Source organism: Octodon degus, unplaced genomic scaffold, assembly GCF_000260255.1.
Source record: "Octodon degus isolate 3935 unplaced genomic scaffold, OctDeg1.0 scaffold00053, whole genome shotgun sequence".
In the NCBI taxonomy this organism is placed as follows: Eukaryota; Metazoa; Chordata; class Mammalia; order Rodentia; family Octodontidae; genus Octodon; species Octodon degus.
The window spans coordinates 7147937-7165951 of record NW_004524629.1 but is presented as its reverse complement, the minus strand read 5'-3'; the positions used below and the strand labels follow the sequence as shown (position 1 = coordinate 7165951).

At 35.0% G+C, this 18015-nt stretch overlaps 1 protein-coding gene across 14 annotated transcripts in view; it reads left to right on the top strand.

Moving 5' to 3' along the window:
• The window catches only part of Zbtb20 (zinc finger and BTB domain containing 20), a 1008106-nt gene that overhangs the window by 811551 nt on the left and 178540 nt on the right, over nucleotides 1-18015 (top strand). For 12 of the 14 annotated variants that reach the window (XM_023717586.1, XM_023717591.1, XM_023717596.1 and 9 more), the window contains one exon: nucleotides 10705-10744. The gene's annotated coding sequence lies outside the window, so the exon portion shown is untranslated. Of the gene's footprint in view, nucleotides 1-4201; nucleotides 4270-4379; nucleotides 4435-10704; nucleotides 10745-18015 lie in introns of those variants that run through there. The other 2 variants (XM_023717590.1, XM_004633313.2) reach the window with 2 other exon arrangements.

The following is an 18015-nucleotide window of genomic DNA, read 5'->3' as shown; positions in this document are numbered from 1 at the left end:
CACAGGGCAGCTGGGGAAAAAACACAAACAAATAAAGAAGATAAGCAGAGATTGTTTTGAGCTGGTTGTTATAATACTTAGCCCAAGTGAAAATGGAGACATTTGATTTTACTACAAATGAAAATGGAGTAAATCAAATCTCTCCAAAATGTAGGTGAAAGTGGAAGATCCTTGAGGGAAGGAGTGGAACCCTTTCACAAAGTAATAAGTAGCAGGTTCTGAAAAAAATATGTGGAAGTTAAACTAATGAACAATATGTGGCTCTATTTAGAAATAATTTTCATATTTTCTGTTATGTAAGCCAACTTTAAGTTTAGAAACTTTACTAGGCTCAGTTAACAAAGAATTGATTTTCTGTGCTCATTTTGGCAGCACGTATACTAAAAGAGCTGAGTTCCAACAAGAATGTTGAAATATAGAGTTTATGACAACAGACTCTGTGTTGGAACATGGTCATTAATTTTTGTAATTTTTTTTCCTTTTAATCCCTATTCATAGTCCTAATCCTGTTTACCCCCATGTTGTATTATTAATTGGACCATTTCCATATGAAAGTAATGGGAGATGAAGCCAGAAAAGGATGGGATGTGTATTGCATTGGGCTTTATAGACCCTGAAAAGGGCTTTGGAATCCCAACCATCAGAGAGCTTGAAAATTTTAATGGGTAGTATGTCTTTGAAGTCACACCAACCCTGTTACTGTAAAATGACCACATGAGGTAGTTTCAGGTGAAGGCCAGAAGCATGGATTTAATAGCTTGATTTAGGCTGTTTCAAATATGACATTTCTAGCTAGCATAAATAAAGACAACTGTGCCTCACTGAACCTTCTTTTTTGCCTTACATTCAGTTTTACTAACCTGACAGTCCCATGATGGACCTAAGATAAGGTCAGGAAGTAACAGTAGCAAATACGTTTTAGAATTTTCAGTAAGTCTTCAGTTCCAAGTCATAAGCTTTAAGGTGCTTATAATGGAAATTTTAAGTATTTGGTAGGTTTACATTTGTATTAATTGCTATTATACTAAGATTTATAGAATTCCCAGGCATTTAAATGTGTGTGCACTTTGCAAAGAAATAGAGGTTGAAAGTCCATTCAAGATGTACACATTCTGTGCTCAATTTCTCACAAAATAACCTGATTTACCCATATCTTTTAAAGAAGAGAGAGGTGTGATAGTATTCCTAAAATGGGACATTTAGAAGAGGTCATTTTCTTGTTTATTTTTATCCAAATCTTTACCCTGAAGCCATGTACTGATAGAACTGAGGGAAATAGCCTAGAATTTTTCTTGTCATTTACAGAGATGACAGATTTCAAAATCTGATGACTTTTTCAAAAGCTTCTAACAAGATCTAGAACTTTTCTGGCTCCTTTGTCTGGTCAGAAAGCATTTTTTATAATTTATCCATAGAGGATTTCAAAAGAACCTTACACTTACTGTCTAAATTAATGATATTTCTTCATCTTTACATGACAAAACCACTCTATGCTATATACATTATGCTAAAGGATTTTTATAAAACATGTGGACATATTCTATAAAAGCTTTTTCAGTTTCATCACGTTGACAAGCTGATTCCATTAAATCACCCACCATCATCATGTTCACTTTTTTCTTCCTTTTTGAAAAGTTAGAAAACAGCGATCACAGAGTTTTCAAGGCATTCACTTTGGCTAAAATAAATTCGGAAAAGCATGAGTCTGTTCCTTGAAATGGAAAAAAAGATATGTCATTCTATCTTCAGCCCTTCTCTTGAAACTGTTTAGGATAAGGAAGAAGGCTATAGCTCTTTTAAATTTATTTCCAGTAAAATGTGATTTTTTAAATGTTCTGAATATAGAGCAAATGTTTCTACTTCATTATTTATTATGCATTATTTGTTACTTCAAATAGGCAGTGCAAAACATAGAATGAATGACATGAAAGGGTTTCATTCAAGGAATTTTTTACTGTGCACCCTCAGATAAATTGGTATTTGATAATATTTTAGAGTCACACTGCTGTTTTGAATTAGGGCAGATATATCTTTATTCCTCCCCACCCTGTGCTTTCCTTACTGAGTGGGAATAATCATATGATCAAGCTGCTGCTGGGTCATTTAAAGCATTGAGTAGAAGTGTGAAATGAGAGAAAAAATGCCCAGTATGGGGTTAATTAGCTCTGTGGAGTTGTGGGTGGGTCACTTCCTCAGGACCAAATCATGCAGGAGGAACTGTGCATGTGCAGACTTACCAAATTAAAAGACAGCCATAAACCTTCAGACTCTGGGGCACAAATTGATTGGAAACAAGAAAGTCTTTTGCGCAGTGAGTCTTTGGGGCTTCATTGGTCAGAGAAAAATGGTCTTCCCTTGAAGTGTCTGGTGCAGGCCACACTGTCAGACACTGAAAATGAATCCATGGTTTAAAATGGCCCTGACAAAACTGGTAGTTTTTGAAATTTACCCTTTTGGCCCTTTAAGGGTTATATCTTCTTGATTTTCTTAATGTGCCTTATTTTCTAGGTCTTATCTTAGAAACAACCTAATTTCTTACTGAAGATATGGGTGAATCTTTTATGATTTCATAATTGTGTCTCACAAACTGCTACTGGTTCCCTGCCTGCTGAGATCAGCTCAGCTGTAGTTTGGCCTGAGGGATTCCCACTAGGTTATTTACAACCTAATCTTTTCATGAAGTGGGAGGTGAAAGCAGACAGAAAACATTCTCAGTTCCTAGATCCATAATAGGTGAGTACAAAAATTCAGATATTTACAGGGAAATCTCAAAGTCCAGGTTTTCCAGGGCAGAAATGCATTATAAAGTCTCCTTTGAGAACTTCCTAACAAGAGCCAGGAACCAATGGACATCAATCATAAGGAAAACACTTATGATGAATATGTTAAGTTTCAATGTAAACCATTTGTGGTTTTTGCTTCTACCCAAAATACCCTGAAATTATTTAAAACAAACTTCAGAAAGTATATGGACCAAAAGTCCCAAAATGTTCATAATTTTTGAAAGGAAACATATGATGTATACATATTTATATAGCTATTTTCATTTGAACCTAAATGGGGTAGCAGATGAACAACTGGAAAATTTGGATAGTCTAGGACAGAACCCACTGTCACCACCAGCACCACCATCCTTCCCCACACACAAACACCAAATACTTCCCTCATTATTATAAAATAAGCCTAAGTAGGTCTTGTAGACACAGTTAAGAAAATTCAAATCCCTCTAAGAGAAAGTATTAAAACAATTAAAGTAATAAATTTTTAGAAAACTGAGAGTAAGTTGTGATTGGGGAGGATAGAAAGCCAATTGAGAATATCTTCTAAGAAATTATCGCAGTCACTTTTGTACCTTTTTCTTTAGCTCCCTGATGATAGCGATGCAGATGTGGAAATAAGAGATGGAAGGAGGGAGATAGGGAACATAAACTTTATGAATTCTAACAGCCTGTGTTATCAGCTTGTTGTGCCACAGCTTTACAGAATTTAAGTTGCTGGTTAGCCTGACAACTTTGCTGTTTAGTTCATTCCTATTGCTCATATTTGAAAAACTTAAGCAATAACTATATACACCACCCATTATCCTACATAAGTTTCAAAGCTAGCTTAATACTAACTTTATTTTCTGTACTTGTACTGAACAAAATGTTTCTTCTGCAAGGTCTTAGACCTGTATCCTCCCAACTCCTGATCAGAGTAATAATCAACCTCAAGAAGTCATTAGTGAAGACTAGAACAATCTCCTGTAACAAGTAGACTATGCAGAAATTGGCATAGTTTGTGTCTTTGATTTGTGTTCTTATAAAAATAATGGGTTGCAAAATAAAAATACACTTTTTTTCTCTCTCAATCTCTTTTTTTAACTGGATCTTTAGAAGTTACATTGGAACTGAGGTTTTGTTGTTTTTTCCCCCTAACAAAGGTTGAATAATGCTCAAAGGTTTTAATAGCCAAAGTCCATCTTTAGAAATAGTTTTCTTCTATAATGTACTGCCAATTTATTATGTGTGTGTATTTTGACCTTCCTGGTGCCTTTGCTATGGGCTGTGTGTTGATTGGTACATATTAGTGCTTTGCTTATAAGAGTTGGGCAATAGTTCAGTGATCTAGTCCAAATCTGAGCCATAGATAGAATGGGCTCCTCTTCTATTTAAGAAATGTGGCAAACTGCTTTAAATGAATTTGGTTCAGACAAGGTCATTGAAACTGTTCATCTGACCCTGTGTGCTGTATGTAATGGACACTTGTACTGAGCTCCAAAGCTGCAAGGTAAATAGACAAGAAAGCCAGTAACTTGTCACCCCGGCTAGAGCTTCTCCCGGCGTCTGCTATTGGATTTGCATTCTTAATCATACTGTGCCCATTTTGGTCATTTAAAGGAGTCGGTGTATGGTTCTCTTCATGTCTTTGAAGATAGTCCTGGAAATAATAAAAGTGAGTTCTTGCATTCTGACTTTTTTCTCTAATTGGAAGTTGTTTATATGTATAGTCAGTATCAAGTTTGTGAAATATTCAGCTAAATTTCTTAGACATAAAAGAGTAAATTGTTAAAAAAAATTTATCTAGCTAACCATTATGATAAAACTATAATGAATTCAAGTACTTTTTTCTTCAATTTTATTTGTCATATGCACTTGACAAATTAAATTGATATGTAAATATCATATAAACTATTTTGAATTTAATAATTGTCTATGTTTCCAAATCCTTTTTTAAATTTTATAGTATATTTTTCTAAATTGTAATTCTGTATAATTTTTAGGTCAATATTTTATAGAACTTTGTAGACTCATATAGAGCAACCAAGACTAGAAATGTTCTTGAATTTGTCCTCCTAACTTTAGAGAAAACCACATTTATTCCATCCTAAATACATAAAGATCTTTCCTCATTTTAAAGACCTATGAAGAAAGAAACATCCTAACTGCTCTTAGCAATCTGTTTGATTATTTGCCACTTTCATATTTAGGGTGTTCCTCTTAAATTTTTAAATTCTTCCCTGGACAGTTTAATATCATCTTGCCTTAGGACAAGAGTGCTGCTCGTTATGCTCTTTGTAAAGCCTCTTCTGATAGTCAGAAAATTATGAAGAATACATTTTAGTTCTTCCTTCCCAAAGCTAAATTATCCCATTTAAAAAATAATTTACTTTTGTTTGTATAACTTTCTATGCTGAAGTGGCATGGGGAAATATTTTCAAAACTTCTGTCAAAAATGATACTTCTGAGAAACACACTGCATGTTTTAATTTCATTGTACAATGTGGAAATAGCCACAACTTGTTCATTATATCCTGATGGACAGAGCATTTGTGTTCACTTAACCTTGAGGTTTAAACTGGTTCTCAAAAAAGTAACTGACTCATAGCACTGGCTAGAGTCATGAATAAAGAGCATCAGTTTTCCTAATCTTTAAGCTCATCATGCTCCCACTCCTAAAATGCACTAAAATTAACTTTTCCTTGACCTCTCTCTGGTGCTATTTATTTACTGATTTAAGAACTTTTTTCCTATCATCTTTGTCTCCTAAAATAGATGGACAGTGTTTATTCAACAAACACTGGAGTATCATGCTGTGTTTAACACACTATGGTAGGCTTTAAGATTCAAGTGTGAACTGTTAGCAAAGGCTCAGAGACATAGATGTCCTCACATGCTGGGGGCCTTGGAAGAAATGGGTTGTGGTAATACATAAAGAAATAGTGGAGGGGAAAACCTGGGGAGATGGGTTGAAGCCAGATTGTGAAAAGCCTTACATACTCTTAAACAACTAGTAGGTAGTGACAGAATAAAAGTAACTTTTTCCAATCTATATTACTGAACATTCTTTCCAAGTCTTTAAAACACAGACCTGGTTCATGTTATCCTCATGATTTAAATGCTAATGTCATTAGGTACAGATACCTACTAAATTTATATACTTTGATGTGATTTTAATGCTGTAATTTTTCTTCTTGCATTGTTTTTAAGCCATGTAAGGGAAGCCATTTGAGTAAAGAGAGCCTTCTGTTCACACTGATCTGCTTGTTTCTTTCTTCTTCCTGCTGTGCCCATATTTATTCCAGAGTCCTCTGTACTACTAATATGTTACTTTCTATGTTTATACACCAAGTAAACTTGGGATGAGTTGGCCCTGTAATAGGCATAATCTTTTTGTACCAAATGACATTAATCATAGATTGTGAGCAGAATTATGAACAAGTGCCTCTGATTGATTAGACCACATGGTAGCATCAATTAAATGCTTCAGATCCCCTAAAAAGTATCAGTGTACTGGTAAGTCAAAGGTCTATTACATCAATGCATTTGAAATCTATAAAGCTACAACATCGAGAATTTGAGATATGGAGAGATAAGATCTTTGAAGTAAGATTATAAAGTCTTCCTAAAAATCATAATGCTAAAACATTGGATCTATTTTAGGAGCTATAAGAAATCATGCTAAAAGTAAACAAATACAGGTGATACCCAGCCACCCCTCCCAATACTACTGCTTTCTCCTTTCTCAGGCCCCTCTACCTGTAAATATCAGAAAGGGTAGGGAGACGGTGCAGGGTGTGGCGAATGTTAACACTGTACCTTGGCAATGAAACAGTCCCAGGCTTAATTGCTGAACTTGACTTTTAAAAATCCTCTCTATTGATGATTATCTTATTTCATCACCAAAATTGTTGAAAATATACATCTTTCAGGGTTGTAATATAGTATCTCTATTATTCCTTTATCATTTGTCTTCAAATGGATCCAAAAGAATATGATCTTGAAAAGCAGACCTCAAAATATGAATGATTATTTATAATGATATATATAGTCTTTTATGGCTGACTAAAAGAAACAAAAATGCCTAAAAAAAAAAACTGATCCATAAGGAATGCTAAAAGACCTAGTATGAGATTGCTAATGCTCTATATGCACATTTGAGTAAGCTTCTGTCTGACTTTAACTTGTGAACTTTTGCTGCATAGAAAATGGAGAATTAAAAATTCCCCAAACTAAGATGTATGAAATGTCATTAAATCAAGCACAGAATTTCTTGACTATGTCAGATAAAGGAAATCATGTATCTAGAGTGAAGATGGAATATCAATTGACAAGAATCTATATAGCTAGACTTACTCAGAAGCATCTGAATCTAAAAGTCCAATAATGCCTTATCCTTGGAAAATACTGGAAGTTGGAAATGTTTTAGGAAAAATCAGTAAAAATTTTCTTCCTATTCTTTGGAATGAATCCCATATAAGAATTCAATATAGTACTTGTAGAACATTAAAGGGATATTAAAATATTATCTCTATCCATAGAAAACAAAAATATCAAAGCTGACTTCTAAAGAGAATATTTGAAGAAAAAAGATTGGAAAAATTAAAAACATACCCTTTTGATATACCTTTTATCAAAAAAAAAAAAACATTTAAGCTAGGTAAGTGTTAAACTTCAGTTCATCTAAATTCCTCAGCTCTGTCATCAGTGCTGAGACACATCCTAATTTTCTGACTCATTTATGGTGAATAAGCTCTCCCTTTTCTTCTCTTAGTGATTAAAGTAATTGATTTTGTGAGTTATGATTACTTATTTTTAAAAATTGAGCTATTGTTGTTTTCTCATAGCACAGTTTGTCCAACACCCAGTGAGTCCCATGTGTAGAAGACCTTGGCTAGTAACATTGCCTGGGCTTGGCATTAGTTAAGAAGAATGAGAAACTAACGACCCAGATTCCATTTTTAACCCAGCCAGATACCTCGGCTGGCAAGTGACTCAGCTTCCTCACCATAAAATGGGTATAATAATAGCTTTCCTTACCATTGTGAAATATTTAGAGTACAAAGCAAGCCAAACCTATCTCCTTCCAAAGAAAAGCTTAACCCATCCTGCATAATCTTGAATGAGCCCAAATTTTAAGGGGGAACATGAAGTGGAAAACACCTAGAGATAGTTTAAATTAATGGTTAAAAAATGGTAGACTTTGGAATATAAAGACTTACTCAGATGCTAGCAGCTATGCAAATTGGAGCTAATTTCCTAACTTCTCAGATCTTTTTTTTCCCTCCAATAAATTGGAAGTAACAGTATTTTGTTAGTTGAACTGAACTAGACAATGTACCATTGCTTCTCAAACTCTTCCAGTTGGGTGATACTCAAGTTAGTGATCCCAGTGCACGCTGGAACATCACCAGAAACAGTCTGCCACAAGCAAGACTCTTCAGTGAGGCCTCATGTGTTACTCTTAACAAACATACAAATTTTGCTTTCTTCTCTGCAGTGTATTCTTATGTTTCACCAAGCTGGAAGGACAAAGACAGGATCTATTCTATTTCTCCTATAACATCCAAGAAAGAGTTATTGCATAGAAGAATGAATTACAAATAAGAATTTAAGTTGCCCACAAAGAAAGCTGGTTCTCCAGGAAGCCAGCCATATCTTAGTATTTTGTAGCTGTGTGTATTCTGTGTCATACTCTGTGCAACCCTAGGTATACGCAGAGTCAAACTGGAGAAGCTTTTACTTATCAAGATGCCTGACACCACAGAAGATACTCAGTAAATTTTAGTAACTCTTTTTATCCTTATGATTTCTCTATTTCATGCTTCTCTACCAGTGCCAGGTATGGATCTATGAACAATTTAAAAAACAAATCATAAAAGACTATGAAGATAGGCGCCTGGGAGACATTAAAGGAGCCCATATGTCTCTGACCACACATGTTCACCCACTTGGAGCTCTATCTTTTATGTGTGTTCCTTACTTATGGCTTCAGCCTGTTGTGTTTTATTAAAACTTCTTAAAGGAAATGAACAATGAGGTTTAAAAAGGGTTTTCTCTCCCCTCCCTCAAGGACAAAGGTAAGTACATTGGGATTCAGAGATGAATCTTCATGGGGTCTGAGAACTCCATGAAACTTGGTATTTTTGAGGAGTTTTCTGGAGAGAGGGACTGCACAGGAATCTATATCACCTTCCAAGTGCTAGAAACCACTGCTGAAAATATTATATAGTGATCCTCCTGTTGAAATTAGAACTAACTAATCCTTAAAATTACAATTAGTAATACTGTTAGTTGCTTGAATGGTCACATTTTATTAGGATCTACTTAGAAATCATGAAGCTTAGATTGCACTGCAAGTCACCCCTTTTAGTTATCTGTATACATAAGCCCCTACTGTAATGTTTTAGTGTCCTGAATTATTTGGGTTTTATATTCTCTTCTTTGCTACATATCTGTGCTGATCTTAGCATGCTTAATGCAAATGCTTTATGTACAATCCTTTGAATTTTAGATAAAAACAATGTGCAGACATGTAAGGTGAATATCATTGAGGTGGAAAGGGTATATATATATATATATATATATATATATATGATTTGAACTGAATAAAAATAAATCTGCACAGATTAATACACTCTCAAAATTTCATAACATATTTTAATTCAATCAAGAAGTAGTTTTTTATGTTAATAAACATGAATTATGTAAGTCTATGAAATTTAAGTTTAGCTTTACTATTAAATTTGGATCAGTATTATTGGTTTGCAATAATATATAAAGAAAATTGAATTGAACACAATCTTTAATTTAACTTAGTTTTAAGTTGTGTTAGAATGTGACATATACTGTGATTTTTCTCTTCATCTTGGATTCCCGTCATTGACAGCTTATGTGTCATTTCACATCAGGAAAAATCATTTTTCATTCCAGTCCTTGTTTTATTATTCAGTCTGTTTACAATTAATATTGATTTCTTTCGATCATATCAAAATTAATTTTGACCAGTTTTATGAATAAAATGCTCACTGAAATTTGGGAAAGAAAGTTACATGTTTAGACATATGAATATAAATATTAAATGTAGTTTTCAAAAAGCTTAATATATTATTGAAAGTTATTGCGTTTATAGCATGCCGCAGAAAAATTATAACATATTTTATAAAAAATTGCTAACCATATTTTCTTCTCACCATACACTGAGAAAGAGAGCATTCTGGAAAGGGTGGTGGAAGGGGCTTTTAGAGCAGACAGAAAGAAAGAACTAAGGGAAGGAAGAAGGGGGGAAACTAAGAAAAGATGCTTCATTTCGGTAGTTTAATATTTTGCCTTGTAGAAAAAAAATAATAGAGCAAAACTTAGAGCCTAAAAATCTTTGAACCCTAGTTTTTATTTTGTATTTCAATTTTGAGTGAACTTTCAATAAATCATACATAATCTAATTATCTTGCTTAAACTTTCCATTAAACTCATCAATTTTGTGAAACAATTTGAAAGCATGGGAGACACCCCAACCTCTCTTGCATTAGCATGTCTTATGATCCAGGCTGCAGATTTTCTTAATTCTTCTCATCTGAAAATCTGTAGCACTTGTAATTTTTTGTTTTAATTCTAATTTGTACTCTTTTTAAAAAATAAAAATAAAAATGACATTCTACAAAAAAAAATTATCATTCTAGAGTGATACATTCTGACACAGATCAGAATGTAATTGACTAAGAAAGACCTTGGCATCTTGCACTGGGAAGTACTATCTTGGTTGTCATAGTAGGAGTCACAGCTTTGGAAATTTTACTTGAGGCTGGATCTCTTTTATTTTTGAACCACAAGTAACAAAGTAGGCTCCTTGAAGAAGAAAAACAGCCTCATTGATACTTGTTTTTCTTTTCCCACTGTATCATTAGTTTTGTGTTTAATTCCATGGGTTTTTTTCTTTGTTTTTCAGTTCTGTGACCATCAGATTCTCAGCTGTCCTTTCTCTTTATGTAAGTAAAAGTGGTTTATTTACCTTTTAAAGAAATTTTGTCTGATTTAGGAAATTTTGGTCATTATTGATGTCTTTTCTGGTTAACTTTCTAGTTGAATTGATCTCTAGTATTTGTTCAGTATGCATTAACTTCTTTCATGTTTGGAGTTGAGACTGTTAGTGGTAGTGCTATGTTACCATTCAGGTAGAAGCTGAAAAAACCAGCGGCCTAGCTGATTTTCTTATATAGACTGCCCTTTACTTGGCTACAACTGCTATTTTCAAAAATCACTACTCTAGTGAATAAATATTCCTTTAAGTTTCTTCAAAGAGATTCTGGGGCAGTTAAAGCAAAAAAAAAAAAAAAAATCAAAGTTACTGCAAGAGATACTGTCCATGAAATCCCATCATAAGTGACAAGCACCTACTTGTCAGCATCCTTCTGACTACATCTCACCTTCTTGAGGTGAATATTGTCCCCTAGTCTCAAAAATTATGTTTTATTGTCCTAACTCTTTACTATGAGATAGTCTTCTTGTTGTAATCATCTATATAAAAGGTTAGCATAACTTTTTTTCCTATGTTTGGCTTCCACTAACAGTCCTTAGAGAAAATATCAAATATATGTAGGGGATCTGTGTCCTCCAAAGGATTCTAAGCTAAAGTCTAATGTGACATTTTACTTGACAGAGAAAAAAGATTGATTAAACTGACCAAATACTGATGCTGTGTGTAATGCATTCCTATAACAGGGGCAGATTCTACTGCTCCTGACATGTCTTGCTATTCCCTATTCTTGGTGTTGATGGAGTCTGCAAAGGCTTTGGAAGATGTTAGTGTGCACACTTATTGTTACTACTTTATTTATTTACATCTTTCTCCTCAGTTACCTAGCACTGCATATTTCTAGTCCTCTGACTTGCAAATCATTTTTTGCTACAGTTCTTTTGTGTAAAAACAGTTCACATAATAGCTCTGTGTTAGACAACGCATTAATCCTCACATCACCAGAATGAGTCAGCATCATGCACTCTTGCCTGCAGAGCTCAGCTATTATGATGTCAGTGCTTGAGGGCAAGCCTCAGACACCAGCAGTGTAAGAGATCTGTGTCACCTATTAAAAATCAAAGAAGAGAACTTTGAGATAAAAGATATAATTGAAAGGCTGTGTTTGTCTTATAGGAAAATGTAAAATTGATTCTGTGCTGTATCATCCATCAGTCAAACAACTTCTAGAGAGGTCAAATTTTTTAACCAGATGTAAGAGGATGGCAAAGACCTATAGTGAGTTGGTAATCCATCCCTGTCCACATGATCATGACCCACTTCTGGGCCATAGTTCATAGTTGCTTGGATTCTTCCAAATTCTGAGGTTGCTTTTATGCCAGCAAGGTAACAGTCCTATTGTCCCCAAGTACCCTGTGGATACAGCTGTTGGCTTCTGGGATGGTGATTCAGAGGCGCATCAGAAAAAAGGAAGAGTTGCTTGTGAAGAGATGTGAACATTATCTCCCCAGTGCTTCTCACTCCTCGTCAGTGGCCTTCATGTAGATACAGAACTGAGTTATTCTGACCTTCCCTGCCAGGCATTGCATTTAGTCCAATGTCCCAAACTGAATTTGACTCAGATTTCAAGACTTTTCCCAAGAGTTTTCCTTTTAGTTAGGCTTCAACAGAAGCAAACAAACAAAAGTAATCCACCATAGCCTACCATGCTATCTTGAAGAATAGTATAGAGTTGTCCTATTTAGGAATCCTAACTCTTAAGATCAAGGCCTCTCCAGCCTCAGACAGTACCTTTAATTATTGAAAGCCACACTGTAAATGGTGATAATTTACTACTTTAGTGATACTCTCTGTTAAAAAAAAAAAAAGAAGAAGACATCTATCACAGCATTCATCTTCCTGCTTTACTTTCACTTCAGCCAATCAATCACCAGCCCCTTTGTTAACCATTAGAAAATACCTTAGTGCTGAGTTCTTCTACCTTCATTAGATTGATATTAGTCTCCTACCATGCTTATAAAAGCCAATACCACTGTTTGGTTTAGTTTTGGTTCATTATCATGCATAGATCTTTATTTAGTTTTCAGTCAACAAACATTTACAGAAAATGTTACTGTGCTAGGTTCTGAGAACTCGCCACTTTTTAAAGGATGTCACAGTACAATAGTGGAGATAAATAAGAGAATAAAGGCTATTTTATGTGATAGGCATGGGGATGGTTATATATATATATATAGTATATATTATATTATATATATGAAGAAGAATGACAAAGGAGTACCCACTTGCATGTGGGTAGGTGTCCAAGATAATTCTTAAAGTCAAAATTGAAATATCAGCATACCAGCTGGATAGACGAGAGGTAAAACAAAAAGCACTCTTAATCAAGAAGAGTGAGAACATTTATAAAGTCAAAGGGCATCAAGTTACAGCTAGATCCATAGGACTGACTGGTTTGGTGTTCCTGGAACACGGTAAGGTGATTGAAAGAGGAACAAGGGAGATAGGGCCAGAAAAGTAGGCAGGAGGCAGATCACAGAGGCCTAGTATGCCATGCAGAGAAGTTTCTACTTGCTTCTTCAGGCTCAAAGAGATTTCAGAGACTTTAAAGCAAATTAACATTTTGGAAAAAGCACTCTAATGATAGAGATGGCTGATGAAGAAGAGAAAAGCTACGTTAAAGGTGGAAAAGCAAGCCCCCCCCCCCCACTATTCAGTAGGGCTGGAATAGAAAAGGGAGGCTACTTGAGAGTGTTGACATAGGCATTAACATTTGCAGAATTCCAGCGTATCTTGGCCCATTGCATAAACCTTGTCTTCTAGGAGAAAGGTTAATATGTTGCATGAGGCCAAATTTCAGACCAAAATGCATCCTTATGGGAGCTTCAAATGAGAATCTGACCTTACTCTCAGTTGCTGCCTGATGTTCTCTGGGGTTGTAGGTATCCTAAGTAAGCATAGAGCCAGAAGAAAAAGAACAAATAAGAAGAAAATATTGCTAAAAATGAAACAGTTTTTTTAATGTCTTTAAAGTCAATTAATAACCCAGTTTCCTATGGTTTTCCCATTGCTGCTTTTTCTGAGCAGACTTTTCAAATCATTAAACTGAATCACAATTTACACATAACAGGGTGTTGAAATAGTAAAGTATATTCATCCATTTTCTCTCAATAAGAGTTCACCATAAGTGTGCTTTTCTCTTGTTCACTTTGGGCTGCCAGGACAGTTTAAAGGAAATGTTCAACAGCTTATGTTTCACGTACATGTTCGTGAGACAAATGGAAGGATCTGCGTGGGTGTGTTTAAGTCTTCTCTATATTGCTTCCTACAGAAAGGTTTGAGAAGTTGAACAAGAAGAGTAGGGACCTTCTAAAAGCCCAAGTCCCTCAGTGACCTGAGTGCAGAACATAGGCTGGTGATCAGATGGTCAATTATGTGTTTGTCAAAACATAATGGGCTGCATTCCAGGCTGCCAGCTTTGGAGGCCCAGCTTCTGCCAACCAAATGTCATCTGGGAACATGCAACACTGGGCACTGTGAAAGAGTTTGAAATAGACCATGCCACAGCCAACCTACTGCCACTCTTATAGCACCAATATGGCATGCACAGCCGGATCCCATGTTTCAGAGCTCAGGAATTCACTGTACTAAATTCAGGAGGTCAGATGGGTTCATGTTTTCAAAGCCTATGTTCTCTGCTTTGAACACTGTGACTTACTCCTCAACAATTTGCAGGGGATTTTTTCCAGTCACATCTCTGTGGAAATCGCTCTTTTTTGTGGTGATCATGAGAGCCTTGTAAATGTCCTGGAGGAAAGGAGAAAAAAATAACTTCTTTGACAATGACTGTGATACCTACAAGGGATTCCAACTCTTAGGAAATTACATTAAAGGTACATAGCTTTTAAAATATCAGGAACCACCTTGGCAACTTATAAAAAGCAGAAGGGCTTTGCCTATTTTATAAAGTGATTTGCATATACCTGCATAAATAATGTCCCCACCTGTACTTTTATGCATTTAGGTTGAATAAATTAAATTCAGTGATCTTTAAAATATTCACTGTCTTTTATTGCTAAGACACCATTTTCAGGACCCTTCCTCCTTTTTTTTTTGTGGTGGTAGTGGCTATTTTTTTCTAGCTAATTCAGAGAATCGATACATTTTGTGGGTCAGTCTACCACAGTTAGCAGTGTCATCTCCCTCTGCTTGAATTTTCCTTAGTTTTCTATCACGCTATTAGTTCCATACATTTTTCAAGTGAGAAAATGCTGAGATATATTATTAAGATGAAAACATAGCACAGGATAGGATTAAGCTCTGCTACTTAGACTTGCACTCATAACCACTCATATTAACCTTTCCTTTCTTTGACCATTTCCGTGGTCCCTTCAGACACAATCCAGCTACTATCATATATAAATTTTAAGTTGGGCCTTCAGACTGAAGCCTGGTCAGTAGGCCTATCTCAGCCACATTCATTGCATAAGATATTATTAAGCATGTACTATGGACAAAGAACATGTTTAGTGGAGAATTAAAATATAAATATAGGACATTGCCCTTACTGTAAAGAAATTTGAAATTGAATTAGAATAAAAGTTCTACTGTTGAGTATTTTGTAAGTTCATCAGATAATAAAAGTTGAAATTCCAAAAAGAATGATTTAATCCAGAAGGAACTGTAAAATTTAACTCTTCAAATTATGAGAGCTTGAAATATACATGTAAATTCAAATGTGATTCAAATGGGTCTTTAAAAGTGGCTAGAAGGGATGGGGAGATAGCTCAGAGGCATAAGCACCTGGCAATTGCAAGGTCCCGAGTTCAATCCTGACCTCTCATGCTGTGTTGGCCCCGGTACACCATGCTAACCCCAAAACTAGTATGTTGGCATATGCCTATACTCGCAGCACTTGGGAGGTTGAGACAGAAGGATCACTACAAAGTTCAAGACCAGCCTGGGCACTACAAAAGTGAGGGCAAGGCTGTCCTGAACTGCATAGCAAGACCCTGTCTCAAAAAATTAATTAACTAAAAATAAAATTTTTAAATGGCTAAAATGTAAAAAAGATATAGAGAATGATATTCTAAACAAAAGCATACAGCTAAGTGTTGGGATCTTTGAGCAGGTCTTTAAGTAGCACTGTTTTCCACCCAAGTTCTAAACTCTTCAAAAACTAGATAAAAAGAATTTAAGGATGAAGCATCAAAATTGTATGAATGTTTGTTGAAGGGTATAGCAAAATGGGCTCAATTACTCCCTTCCTTTAACCATGAACTTTGAAAAACCTTCCCAAGGGAAAATTTGGACCACCATATGAACAGCACTCTTCCAGGTCATAATTCCCACCAAACTATGCTGTAAAGAAAGAAGAGTAAGGCTAAACTACTGACAAATTAATAGATCAAATCTGTGAAATGAGAAATATGGTCCACAGGCTATTTTACCAACAAGATGATTCTTTTTCATGGAGAAGTATGAAGAATTAGGCAAGAGATAAACAGAGTTTAGAAAACTTTCTATGGAAACTAGGAATAAGGAACATATAGGCTTAATCAATATGGAGATCCACAGGCTAGAAATAAGAGCAACTACTGAGTGAGATGTAAATGGGAACCAAGAGTTTAAAAAAAAAATTCATCTATCTGAAGGAGTAAACATAGGGCTAGAATCAGTAGGGGTTTTTTTAAAGAGAGTACAAAATAGTATTAAAACAGAAAAAATTATAAGTGATACAGAATTTCACTTACCAAAGTAATATAAATTTCAGTGTTTATTATAATACATAGTGTTGCCTTCCAACCAGTTATTCATAATATATATATATATATATATATATATATATATGCATGTAAAATTGGAAGAAAAAAGGAAGTACATAATAAATTAGGAAGATAAAAAGTACAAACAATTGAAAAAAGGAGACACAATAAATTATTATCTGCTCCTTTCCATAGAACGTAAAAATGCACAGTACAGTTGTCTGAACCATCTTGCTTATATACATAGATATATATCTTTCCCCCACCCCCTCTCCTATTTTTCTCCTCAACTCAGTAACTCTTCCTTTTTGAATAAGTTAATTCCTTTTCCCAGGAATTCCAGTACCTATTATGCCCTTCAGTAGAATAAGTAGTCTTTATGGTCGGCCAACCTATTATACTAAAGGTTCCTTTTGGGAGTCTCAAAGCTACTAGCACCAAAACCTGAACAGAAAAAGAAAATGAAAATAAATAGCCTACTAGGAAGAGAAATACAAATATTTGTATCTTTTTAAATGACTAATAATAGAACATAACATTTATTGCTTTTTTGCCTTGCTTTAGATACCTGACTGAATAATTTAAATGACTGATTTAACTTCTAAAACTACAATATTAAGTAGATACTATATAATCATAGTTGCACAGATGAAGAAATTGAGATTTAATATGTTTGAGTAATTTTTCCAAGAACACTTAATTAGTAGAGGTAGAAATTCAATCCAAGACTATCTGTTTTAAAACCTTGGCCAAATTCCATTAAACACAAAGTGAGTAACTACTAAACACTGAAGATTCAATGGTCACATAAACAGACATGATGCATCTCTTCATGTAATTTACAATCTTGGGAATAGAAGACATGATATTAGTCAAATATTCATATGAAAGAACTTATATTTACAAACTGTGTTTACCTCTTCAAAATGAAAGTAACAGATGCTCTAAGAACAAATATAAGAAGGGCATCTAAGTTAGAAGTTCAGGGGAAGCTTCCCTGAGGAGGTAACATTTTAACTGACAACTGAAGATAAAAAATAAGAAGTAAAGTTGGATAGTAGGAGAGGCTTACAGGAAGAAAAATCTGTATGGATGTAGGTACTGACTGTTGCTGGATGAAGAGAATTAGGTGAGCAATGGTCCCAGCTGAGGGTGTGCAGGACCAATCGTAGTAGGCCCTTTGTAGCCAAGTGAAGGATTTTGTTATCCTAGGGATAATGGAGAAATTAAGTAAAGAAAAATCATGACATGATTGATTTTGGTTTTTATGAAAATGTACTCTTGCAAAGGCCCACCAGATAGCTCAGTGGACTAAAGTGCCTGCTTAGGCATGCCCCACTAGCCCCGCCCCCCAGGGCACACTGAGACAGTGCTTGAGACTGGGCGTGGTGGTACACGCCTGTAATCCCAACACTTGGGAGGCTGAAAGCAGGAGAATCATTATGAGTCTGATCTACATAGTGAGACCCTGTAGATCCTGTAGACCCTGTCCTAAATTCATAGAAAGAAAGAAAGAAAG